Genomic DNA, 13,629 nt, shown 5'->3' on the forward strand with positions numbered 1-13,629 from the left:
TGAGACACGAGTGATTCAAAGCAATAGTCTATCATTTGACATTAAGACAATAATACTTCAAGCATACTAACCAAGCAATTATGTCCTCTCAAAATAACATAGCCAAAGAAAGCTCATCCCTACAAAATCATATAGTCTGGCCATGCTTCATTTCTGTCACTCAAAATGCTCATTTTTATTTACTGGAGCATTTGCATGTACTTCAAATTTTAATTATGCACATAAATGCCTAGAAAACTCAGTTAGTGTATGTAAATGTCCAAATAAACCCCAAAAATTCCTAAATTAAACACGACACTCATGTTGTTTTATGTTGACACAAGAAAATTTTGAAAGCAAGAGGAGGCAATGAATGTCGTTTCATCCACAAAGGTGACGCGTTCCCTACCGGAACAATGAGGCTTCTTGTGAGAAGCTCTGGTTTGTGAGAAGCTTATACCAAAAGCTGCCCCAAATGGGATAATTTTTTCCATACCATGTTGGTGCCATTCTATGATAGCATGCCAAGGTTCATGAATTTCAGACGAGTTTTGGATTTACTAGAATTTCAAAACCAAGTATCACAACGTTTGCCGGTGAGCCATGGTGCCGAGGTATTTGAAAGGTATCCCCATTTCTTGCATGGGACATAAGCATCAACCCATGGCCACATATATGATTTTACAACCCATTTTGGTGCACCAGAGCATGTGCATGTAGTTTAATTTTGAATTGTGAACCTGAAATGCCTAGAAAACCAACTTAATGTATAAAAATGTGTAAACAAACCCTGAATAATTCCAATTTTTTGACGACACACCCATAGTTTCATGTTCACTGCAGATAAAAGTTCTAGCAATTCAAACACCCTCCTTTGCCACTTTGACCCCATTATGTATTTCAAATCAAGACAAAAAACCAAGTAGATCACACACAGTTTATTATCACCAACCATGTGAGATGCAGTGTGAAAAATCTTGGAGCATCGTCGGAGCAGTATATGGCTTACGCGAGAAGGTGCGTCAGCTACAGTCCATAGCCGGCGCATCAAGCACACTAGCTCGCTCCCCACATATCATTTCACTGTTCAATCATCGTCGGTCAAAGATGGGGACGTGGACCCGCATCGTGAGGGCAACTTCGGCGACCCACTCCGACGAGAGCATGTCCGCAACCACCATGCACGTGCTAATAACCTGCGTTAGCGCGGCCACAATATGCGACCGGGCGGCCAAGGCAGCCCGAACGGCCGTTGTTGCTGCTCAGGTGGCGGCAGCAACATCTACGACATGAATAGCAGCTGGCATGATGTAACAACCTCGATGCGGCTATATCTTCCACCTGTCGAAGCACGACTTAGAGGCATAACCACATTGAAAGCAATGTCGCAAGTGAGGTAATCTTCACACAACCCATGTAATACATAAGGGAAAGAGATACATAGTTGGCTTACACTCGCAACTTCACACCATACATGAATAAAGCATTACATCATCCAGATACACTCAAGGTCCGACTACAGAACCAAAATAAAAGAAGACTACCTCAAACACTACAAAGATCCCCGATCGACCCCAACTGGGCTGCACTGCTGATCAACTAGAATGAAACAACACAAAGATCCTTGAGCTTGGTTGCGTCACCTGCACGGTCATCAACGGCACCTGCAATCTAGTTTTGGAAGTATCTGTGAGTCACGGAGAGTCAGCAATCTCACACCCTCGTGATCAAGACTATTTAAGCTTATGGGTAAGGTAAAAGGTATGAGGTGGAGCTGCAGCAAGCGACTAGCATATATGGTGGCTAACATACGCAAATGAGAGCGAGAAGAGAAGGCAAAGCACAGTCGAACAACTATGATCAAGAAGTGATCCTAGAACAACCTACGTCAAGCATAACTCCAACACCGTGTTCACTTCTTGGACTCCGCCGAGAAGAGACCATCACGGTTACACACATGGTTGACCTATTTTAATTAAGTTAAGTTTCAGGTTTTCTACAACCGGACATTAACAAATTCCCATCTGCCCATAACCACGGGCACGGCTTTCGAAAGTTCAAATCCCTGCAGGGGTGTCCCAACTTAGCCCATCACAAGCTCTCATGGTCAATGAAGGATATTCCTTCTAGCGGGAAGACCCGATCAGACTCAGAATCCCGGTTACAAGACATTTCGACAATGGTAAAACAAGACCAGCAAAGCCACCCGAATGTGTCGACAAATCCCGATAGGAGCTGCACATATCTCGTTCTCAGGGCACACCGGATTGTCCAAACTTCCGGTAGGCCAGCCCAGAGTTGCCCCTGGTGGCCACTGGCTGCTGACAGGTTGGACCAACACTCAGAGGAGCATTGTCCTGGGGGTTTTAAAATAATGATGACCCTCAGGAGTGTGACTCCCAAGGGAAAAGAAAAGGCTAGGTGGAAAATGGTAAAACCAAGGTTGGGCCTTGCTGGAGGAGTTTTATTCAAAGCAAACTGTCAAGGGGTTTCCATTATGACCCAACCGCATAAGGAACGCAAAATCCGGGAACATAACCCGATATGACGGAAAACTAGGGCGGCAAGAGTGGAACAAAACACCAGGCATAAGGCCGAGCCTTCCACCCTTTACCAAGTTATAGATGCATTAATTAAATAAGAGATATTGTGATATCCCAACAAAATATCCATGTTCCAACATGGAACAAAACTCCAATCTTCACATGCAACTAACAATGCTATAAGAGGGGCTGAGCAAAGCGGTAACATAGCCAAACAACGGGTTGCTAGGACAAGGTGGGTTAGAGGCTTGGTTGAACAATATGGGAGGCATGATAAGCGAGTGGTAGGTATCGCAGCATAGGCATAGCAAAAGAGCGAGCAAATAGCAAGCAAAGATAGAAGTGATTTCAAGGGTATGGTCATCTTGCCTGAAATCCCGCAAGGAAGAAGAACGAGTCCATGAAGAAGACAAACGGACGTAGTCGAACGAATCCTCACAAGGCAAACGTTATCGAAACTAAACCCGAAGAAGCAACACCATAAAGAAGCAAACAACATAATAAACAACCACCACATAATCATGTCATGATGCACAATCAAGTATGATGCATGTCCAGTTTACTGAAGCATGGCATGGCAACATGCACAAACAATCCTACAAATGAAGTGGAGCTCAATATGCAACTCCGTTGCATATTGACGAAACACCATGTGACTTATTTAGTTCGATCTTGTTTATGTACCCAACAATATTAAATGTTGTTAAACATGGCAAGAGGGTGAAGCAAATGAAAACTACCTATCTAGGCAAGTTTAAATGAGGTCGGAAGCAACGAACAACAATTCTGGTAAATCCCCATATGCATATATTAGGTTTTGTATTGTTCTGCCCTAAACACAATTTTAGGGTTGTTAAACATGCAAAGAAAGGTCACCATGTTAAACTAGGCATTTTTCTACCTCATTAACATATAAAGTTTATTAAATTTGGAGCTACGGTTATTTAGTTATGAATTAAAAGCATTTTAGCATATCATTTAAACAAATTAATACAAACAGCAAGTTTAAACATTTTAAACATGGATAAAAGCTGGAAATAGTGAAACTACATGAAAAACTGAGCAAGATGCATATATGACATGTTTCATTTGGATGCATGGATATTTAGGTATAGATAAAATAAAACTATGGCAATTCTGTAAATATGCAATGCACTGGAAATTAAAAAATCCACAGGCAGAAAAAAACATGCATGGGACCGAAGCATTAGCGTGCAGTGGCCCAGAAGGGGATTCGGTCCAAGTGGCTGGCTGTGCAAGAATAAATGAAGAATGGGGCAAAAAGTTGGGTTCCTGGGAATCGAACCGAGGACCTCCTGCTGTTGCTGCACTGGGATGACCAGCTAAGCTGGCTCGGTGAAGTTGGCATACGAGCGGCAAAACATACTAAGAGCAAACAAGGAGGCGGACTCTGGACTCCATGGACGCACAGAAGTCGCCAGCGAGGATGGCGAGTGAAGCGACGGCTGCTACCGCAGCAGAGCAACGGCGAGCGTTTCGGGAATGTGGTGTGGGTGCGCGCGTGCGGGTGTTGGCTCGGTTGGGCGAGGGTAGGAGCTGGGATGAGGCATGGCCAAAGCTATGGCCATGGATGCCCGGTGATGCTTGCCGGCGACGGGAGCAAGCAGCGGCTACAGGTGCAGCAGATCACCGGCGGGGGTGCGGGAAAGTAATGAGGCTGCGTGCGAGCAAGCGGCAGCTTCTTACCGGAGTCATGTGTGTGTGTGCGCTCAGGCAAGAGCAAGAGCTCGGCTCGGGGCAGTGATCTATGGCGAACAAGAAGCTAGGCAGCAGGACTTGGTGCAAGCGCGCGAGTTGCAGACGAGGCACGGCGTGTGTGCTGAAGAAACAGAGGAAGCATAGCTACCTTCCCGGTGACTAAAGTGACGATGGAGGAACTATCAGGCGTGCAAGCAACCGGTGATAGAGGATGCAATCAACTAGAAAAAGGTACAGGGAAGCGCGGCTGCTCACGCAAAGGGGCTCGGAGGAGTCGATCGAGCTCGGGTCGGAACGAATTTAACCGGCGGTGAGGTAGACCCGAGGAAGAAGAAGGAGAGGTCGGCGACGAGAAGAGGCCTCCGGCTTGGCGTCCGTGAAGCAGAGGAAGCAGTGGAAGAAGAGGTCGTCGGGGAGATCGATCTGAGGCTCGTGGACGCGAGCGTGGAAGAAGGAGACAACATCGAGTGCCGCGACTCTCTCCCCGTGGCATCAACGCAGACGACGAAGGCGTACAAGCCGGGGACGAGCTTGAGCTCTTCCCGGCCATTGCGACGGCTATTGCATGGAGAGGTCTCACCTGGCGGCGGCAGGAGAAGGAGGAGGGGGAAATGGAGTGACCAAGGAAGCCTAGGGTTGGGGGCATGATTTATAGGGTGAAGGGAGCAGCTCCGGCCGTCAAATCAACACAAGCGTCAGCGTGGACCTGCTGGATGAGCTGCCGTACAGGAGCTAGAAGAAGAACAGGAGGGATCGGCATTGGTGGCCTCGCTGGGCTGAAAGAGGTAAGTGAGGCGGGCTGGTTGGAGGGGAAAAGGCCCAGGTGTCTTCGAATAAGGTGACTCCTTTTCTTTTCCCTTAATTCTGCCCATAAATAGACATCTATCAAAAGGGAAAAGCCCAGGGACATTGAGGACAAAATCGAAAGAAGTGAGAATATATCTAAACTCCTGGAATTATGCAGGATTTGAATAAATTGACTTGACAATTTTTATAGATAGAAAAATAATTCAAGTTTGAATTAAATTCAAACTTGAGTCATTTTTGAACCCAACCAAATCAACCCCAAAAGAGCTGAAACTTGACAGAAAGGTTGAAAGCATGGTTTAATATTTATAGGATAAATGTGGACATTTATCTTGGCCGGAAAAATGCCACATGGGAATATAGCCAAATTGAAAGAAGAAGGAGGTGAAGGTGCAAGGCTAGGGTCGAGGTATATAGCAAAGGGGTTTAAGAACATCACCATACATAGAGCAAGTAAAACAACAAGGTGAATCTCAAAATGCACATGATGAGCATGATGAAATGCACAATGACAAGGGCACAAATGCAATATGACAATGATGGGCATGGCAATGCAATATAACCGAATGATGAACATGATACAAGAAGCAAACTATGACAATGGCACTCATCAATCATGGCAACAAATAGTTGGAACACACAATGGCAACGAGATAAATGGAAGACGTCTGGAGCATCGGTCTTGGGGCGTCACACATGAGCAGCACCATAGCTGTCTGTTCTATAGCGTTGCCCTTAGCCCTGACGGAGGCCACCCATGACCATGTCGAGGATGCCCACACCCATCTTCTAGCGATCACCGCACAAATCGCACGAAGCTTCTTCGACAATGGCCGGCAACCCACGGCCAAAGAGTTGGCAATCGCCGAGCATTCGACCAGCCGTACGTTCGTTCATGGCATACCTTGCCACGATGGAGCCCGTCCAAGCCTAGACCGCGGCCACGCATGCCCAGCTCATGGCGGCCTTTTTCAAAGAGATGGCGGATGCGGATGGCAAGGTGATTGCCGAGTATGGTGCGATGGAGCCACGGAGCCCCTTCCCTAGGAGATCGTCGGGCGTGAGCTGGACATGGAGGAGGCGGCGGAGATCGACGAGCGCCAGCTGGAGTAGTACTCATTGTTTAATTTAGAGCATCGGTCTTTAATTTGTTAGAGTAATGTTTAGGTCAGCTAGCTCTATTTAATTGTTGAACTTGCTCGATTAAGAAGTGTGGGTGTGTTGTAGGATCTTTTATGTACCAAAATTATGCAATGACGTGGATGACCACTGTAACTAGGGAAATTCGGACCAAAATTTGCACGTTCAAATTCATCACACATGCGGTAAGCTAGATGAAATGTTTGTGATGTTCACATACCGTACATAGTGCTTAATAAGGGACCATGTGTGATGACACTTTGCGCACCATTTTTTCACTGCACCAAGCCAAAAAAATGGCTTCAGAGGAAATATCTACCTCCCTGCCTCCTCTCCCTGACCAAAAACCACATTTCCCCTATTTCGACCTTCCTTTCCAAGTTCAAACCTTCACTCCTTACTTGTAGTGCCGCCTCCTCATCGGCGAACCTCCTTCACGCTGCTCGGCCTCGTCGATCTAGTCAGGCAATCCACACCCGACCCCCATCCTCCTCCTCCTTCTACATCCCACATGCCCCGACCATCGGCGCGACACCTTCCACCAAAGTCACCGACCCATCCTCCAAATAAGCACCGCCCTAAGCCATGCTGCACGCAGTATAGCGAGGAGCTCAAGGAGCATTTGGCAGCAGAGAAGCAAATCGCAGTTGCACGTGCGGATGAGGTCGCGATGGCTGCCATTCGTGTTGACCCCCAGACCATGGAGAAGCACCTCGTCGTCGAGGCTACCGTCGAAGCCTCATGCGCCGACGCCGCCACGCGGTTGGCTGCTGTAAACGACAGTTCGTGGCATTTTCTCGAGGCCACTATTGGTGCCTTCAACAAAGACTATGAGGTGTTTTCTCAGTGTGCCCATGCTTACCTCAACTCGAGAGCCAGCAGGTTGGTGCCCGGAGTGGCTCAAGCAACTCACCACTATGAGGAGGGAACCAACAATCTGGAGGCCTCGCCCTCTTCCAAGTCCAAGGAGCCAATCGTCATCAATATCTCCAACGATGAGGAGTAGCTTGTCTTATTAGCTCACTATAAGGACCTATGTTCAGTTAGCTAGCTACATCAGTTAAGCATGTTCGGTTTACCTATTGCATGTGGTGCTCCTGCCTTTCCTTAACAAATTATAGTGAATTGTCCTATGTACTTCTACCATTCAATCTGATCCTCTGGTGTATATGTCCTATATGTCATGCAATGTGGTGCTCACTTATTAACTACTTGGTTAATTTGTTGTCGTGTTCAACTAACTGTTTGGTTCAATCCTTCAATGTGATGTTCAATTCTTCTAGTTGCAATTTTGTGTTGTCTTCCATGTGATAAATAAATCCAATTTATCTGTAAAAATACATGAGAAACAAATGCAATTGCTATATTTCCAATTTATCAAGCATGCATGGTTTGGTTAACTGTCTGATCTTCTAGTATGTTATATATTGTGCAATGTGATGCTCAGTTAATGTTTGGTTCATTTGTTGTGGTGTTTAGTGAATTGTTTGGTTCAATTCTGCAATGCGATGTTCAATTGTTATGGGTGCATTTTTTTATTGTCTACCATGTGAGAAATAAATTGAATTTGGATGTACTAAATACATGACAAACTAATACAATTGCTATATTTCCAAGTTGTTAAGCATGCTTGGTTTGGTTAACTGTGTGATCTTCTATGTTATATTGTGCAATGTGGTGCTAAGTTAATGTTTAGTTCATTTGTTGTGGTGTTTAGTTAATTGTTTGGTTCAATTCTGCAACGATGTTCAATTATTGAGGGTACAATTTTGTATTGTTATGCATGTGAGGAATAAATCAAATTTGGTTGTACTAAATACATGAGAAACATATAAAATTGCTATATTTACTAGTTTTTAATCATGCTTTGATTGGATAAATGGCTTTTCCATGTGGCTCAAATTAATCTGCTGAATCTGCAGTGTGTTTATTTTTCATCTACATATTTTACTAATAGTGTGACAACCCTCACTTAACTTGATCAATAAGTACCTTATATGTGTTATAGGGAAACAATGGGAAGCACTGAGGTTTACAATCGAGGTTTGCACATGCATGGTCCTTTGTCTAATGGCACATTATTGTGCAATTGCAGGAACCATTCTCATATTTAGGTTTTTGACAATTTGGTCTTGCACATGTAGGTCCTGCTGTCAAAGGTTTTGACCCACTGTTTGACCCATTTTGCATATGGGGAAATGAGTTGTCCATGGATATCAGTCAGGTCAAGAAACTCAGAAAGATTGTTAGGATAAAGAAACTAGCGACGAAAAACAACAAGATCTTTGTGTGCACAATGAAGAAGACATCAGTGCACTACAGGATGGTACTAACTATTATACCTTATCTTTTTATTCCCTTGCGCCATTTCCTAATTTAGAGAAGATATTTATGCATATCTTTGTTTTCAGGCCTTTCCAAAGCAGTTCGCTGATGATTACCTCTCAAACCACCTATATGGTCAGGAGGCGAGGAAGGTATTCATACAACACCCACGATACAATATTGAAGTCTTCCTCAAGAGGACGAAGGATGGACGGTCAATCATCCACAGGCACTGGCCTAAAGTTGCAAGGACCTTCAAGATCAATGAAGGCTCAATATTCGCCTTCCGTTTCAGTAGTTTTCCAGATGAGATTCATCTGTCTATCTACTGTCTATGATGCTAATTTCCAAAGGTTCTAGATGTTGCATGTGAAACTTGGTGCTGGTGCAGTTTTGTAATGGGGTAGCTAGACATATGCCTATATGGTGTAACTGAGTGCTGAAGCTATATGATGCTATACTCTGATGTATTTCAATTATGAAATCTAGGTTCCGTAATATGAAAATTAAATATATTGTGTGCTTAATATGAAATTTCAATTTGGTTAATAAATGGATTATTAATAATAGGCCAATTATCCTGCTTATTAGGTTTTCTATTGCAAACGATTATTGAGACAACACCGTGGGCGATGACCTTAGACAACCCACATAGTTTCTAGGAAGAAAACGTGTTGGATCAATGAAAAAACACACACAACTTCCTATAGAAAAATGTTTGCATTAGGCCACCTTGCACAAACGTTTCCCACATAAAAGTGTGTGTGATGGACAGCCTATGCCACACAGTTTTTTCTATGCACGGTGTGTGATGCATTCAATAAGGCAAACAATAAAATTGTTAATATCGTCTGCAATGGCAATGCTATCACAGACTATTTGATCAGGGAAAATTGGTGTGATGTACGTGCGAACGAAAATGTTTGTTTGGGATTCATCATGTGGGATGTACATATGAACAGAAACGATCTTCTTGGATTGACTGTATGGGATGTACATACGAATGGAAACGTATTCCTTGGATTGACTGTGTGGGATGTGCATACGAAGGAAATGTTTCTTTGGGATTCACTTTGTGGGATGTGCTTACAAACGGGAACGATTGGGCATGTATAATTGTATGCGATGGCTAGCCCGATCACACATGAGCTTATTTTGTGCAGCGTGTGTGACCGGAGGGCCTATCCCCGACGGTTTCTGGGTCGTGTGGGAAGGACCCCCCTATCGCCCACACTAGCAAGACAATAGTTTAAAATGCTGCCACGGAAAGGGGTTAAAAACCATTTGTATAGAAGCTCGTTGTACAAGTGGTGGTCGAATTGACAACTCAACTACTACGGCTCATAAATATTCTTTGGGTCCCCTAGTGTCGAATCTATAAATTTGGGTGAAATACTACCCTCAAAGACTGCGTGATCCCCTATACTTGTGGGTTATCACCTATATACATGATCATTGCCATGAATAACATCATAACTATGCACTTTTCTATCAATTGCCCAACAATAATTTGTCTACCCACCATATGCTATTGTTTCGAGAGAGAAGCCTCTAGTGAAAACTGTGCCCCTGGGTCTACTTTAATCATATTACTAAAACCAAAAATAGCTTGCTGCAATTTATTTACTTTTATTTTGTTTTGCAATTTATCTATCAACCAATACAAGATTTGATCCTTACAAGTAATGAGTTCAAGGTTATTGACAACCCTGTTTCCCGCGTTGGGTGCAAGTAGTTGCTTTTGTGTGTGCATGTGTTGTTCACTAGGATTTGCATGGTTCTCCTTTTGGTTCGATAAACCTTAGTTCTCACTAAGGGAAATACTTATCAGCTACTATATTGTTTCACCCTTCTTCTTCAGGGGAAATCTCAACGCAACTCACAAGTAGCAATATCCTTGAACAAAAATCAAGTTTGAAACTTGGTAGACCCTCTGGAAGGCGTAAAGCGTAAGTAATGCAAATGGGTCTATAAACGAATGTGCATGAAAATGTTTATATCCATAAATATTGAGTTGTTACAAAGTGCTTTCGACAATTTCAAGGAGTTGGCTACGATGAGTTCATCACATGACAGTGATGGTTAAGTCAGTTCGGGTTATTCTTGCAATTGTTGCATAATTATACTTTGAGATGTGGCAAATGGACACCAAAACAAGCTTTCCTTCATGAAATATTAACCTAGTATGTGTATATGATACATGCCGAGGGTTTTTGTCGATCCAAAGCATGCTGGAAAGGTGTGCAAACTTCATAGATCCATTTACGGACTGAGGCAAGCATCAATGATTTAGAATTTTGTTTCAATGAAGTGGTTATAAGGGTTCAGCTTCATCAAGAACATCGAAGATGCTTGTTTTTAGAAGAAAGTAAGTGGGAGCACAATAACATTTATAATACTCTATGGATGGGATATTATTGACTGGGAATGATGTAAGTTTGCTTGACATGAATTAAGACTTCAATGAAAAATAGTTCTTCGATGAAATACATGGGAAAGGAAGCATATGTATTAGGCATAATGATCTATGGAGATAGATCAAAGCGCCTTATCGAGATGATCCAAAGTACATGTATTGAGGAGGTACTAAAAGGTTTAGTATCGAAAATGCCAAGAAGGGGTTCATGTCGAGGTCACATGGAAAAGGTATAAGGAAGATCCTAATACACCGATGAGCAAAACACATGAGTGAGGTTCCATACGCATCTGCTTTTGGATTAATCATGTATGCCATGGTTTGTACACAATAGGATATGTCATATGCTCCAAACTGTTTCGAGCAAGATACCAGAGTGATCAAGGTGTTGATCATAGGATAACGATGAAGTATATTTCATTAAGAATAAGGGCATGTTTCTCGTATGTGGAGGTAATGAAGAGATTGTTGTAAAGCGTTATGCCACACATACTTCACCATTTATCTAGACCATTTTCAATCTCAGTCAGGTTTTGTGAACACACAAAATGGTGGCATGGCAAGCTCGAATTGTTCCAAGAAGGATACGATTGCAGATTTTACAATGGAGACTAAGTCTATTGCCACTTTGGAAGCGGCAAAGGAAGGCGTTTGGATCAAAGAGTTCTTTTGCAATTTGGTATAGTCCCAGGTGCACTTGTGTGAATGGAACACTATTGAGATAGTGGAACCATAGCCCAAGCTAAGGAGCCAAGGTCCAATTCAAACATAGGAAAAGTCGTTTCCACATAATTAGAGATTTTGTGGAGCATGGAGATGTAAAGCAATGTAAGATTCACACATACCTAAATGTGCCAGATCCGTTCATGAAGCCTCTACCATGAGCAAAACATGAGCAACACCAGAATTCCATTGGTGTCAGGGAAATTATGTAAATAGATTATTGACTGTAGTGCAAGTGAGAGACTATGAGAAATATCAAATATGCCCTAGAGGCAATAATAAAGTGTTACTATGTTCCCATGTTCGTATTTAGTGTTTATATTTTTGTGCTATAATTGCAATTGTTCTTGAATATGTGATTCAGAAGAAAACTTAGTTGCATGTGTGGAAACATAAACACCAAATAGACCCTGGCCTTTCCTCTAAGACTAGCTCATGTATTATGTATGATCATATTTTCCTGATCATAAGGCACTAGCAAAGTAACAAGGTTGTCGGCAACGATGAGAACACATTGTTGGCAGAACAATGGTGCTGGATAGACCCATTGTTACTTGTGATATTGTGAGATCCCATCGTCACTCTACAATCAGTATTCTCATATAATATGTTACGTGTACTTGTGTCCTTAGACCATAAGAATAATGCGGACCTTCATAATGGATGGTTACTTTGGGGTTACCATGTTAGGGAATGTAGCATGCAATTTCAAAAAACATCTTACGCTCACGCAAGATCTATCTAGGAGATGCATAGCAACGAGAGGGGGATAGTGTGTCCACGTACCCTCGTAGACCGAAAGCGGAAGCGTTTGACAACGCGGTTGATGTAGTCGAACTTCTTCTCGTTCCGACCGATCAAGTACCGAACGTACGACACCTCCGAGTTCTGTACACGTTCAGCTCGATGATGTCCCTCAAACTCTTGATCCAGCAAAGTGTCGAGGGAGAGTTCTGTCAGCACGACGGTGTAGTGATGGTGATGGTGAAGTGATCTGCGCAGGGCTTCGCCTAAGCACTACGTGAATATGACCGTAGGCGTAAAATGTGGAGGGGAGCGCCGCACACGGCTAACAATGTTTGTTGTGTGTTATAGGTGCCCCCTCCCAACATATATATAGGTGGGAGGGGAGGGGGACAACCATGGGGTGCCCCAAGTAGGAGGAATCCTACTTGGGGGCCTTGTCCAATTCGCCCCCCCCCCCTTACCATCTTTTCCGGAGAGGGAAGGAAAGGGGAGAGAGGAGGGAAGGGAGGGGAGGCCGAATTGCCTTCCCTTCCTTCTCTCTCCCCCTTTTCCTTTCCCCTTCCTATTCGGCCAGCAAGGGGGGCGTAGAAGCCCATGCCGGCTACTGTCTTTCCCCTCTTGGCCCAATAGGCCAAAATCTTTGCCTGGGGGGTGCCTGGAACCCCTTCCGGTGACCCGACACTACTAGGAAAAGGCTAATTAGTGGCGGACCTATTCTGGCCATTAATGGCGCACTACAGGTGCGCCACTATTACCACGCCATTAGTAACAAATACTAAAGGTGCACCTCTGGTGCGCCATTAGTATTGCAGGTAACAGTGGCGCACCCCTGCAGTGCGCCATTACTATTGCTACAGGTGCGCCACTGGTAACTTTTTCTTTGATTTTTTTGATTTTTTTCTGAATTTTGAAGGCGGAAAAATAGTAGTGGCGCACCGTCTAACCCCCACCGTGTGCCATTGCTATTTTTGAATTTTGAATTTGGATCTGGATCGTGATTTTTTGCTCATTTTTTATGCACGATATTTTTTCAAATTTGTTCTTGTTTTTGGATCTTGTATGTTCTTTTGCTGGAGAGGAGTTCGCCGGAGAGGAGGGCCGAGGTCACCATATAGGAGGAGGAGGAGGTCACCGGAGAGGAGCTCGCCTACATCGTCGTAGAGGAGGAGGAGGTCGCCAGAGAGGAGAGAGGAGAAACCGTGAGGGGAGGGGAAGAGAGGAGGGAGGAGG

This window comes from Triticum aestivum, chromosome 3A, assembly GCF_018294505.1.
Source record: "Triticum aestivum cultivar Chinese Spring chromosome 3A, IWGSC CS RefSeq v2.1, whole genome shotgun sequence".
Classification (NCBI taxonomy): Eukaryota; Viridiplantae; Streptophyta; class Magnoliopsida; order Poales; family Poaceae; genus Triticum; species Triticum aestivum.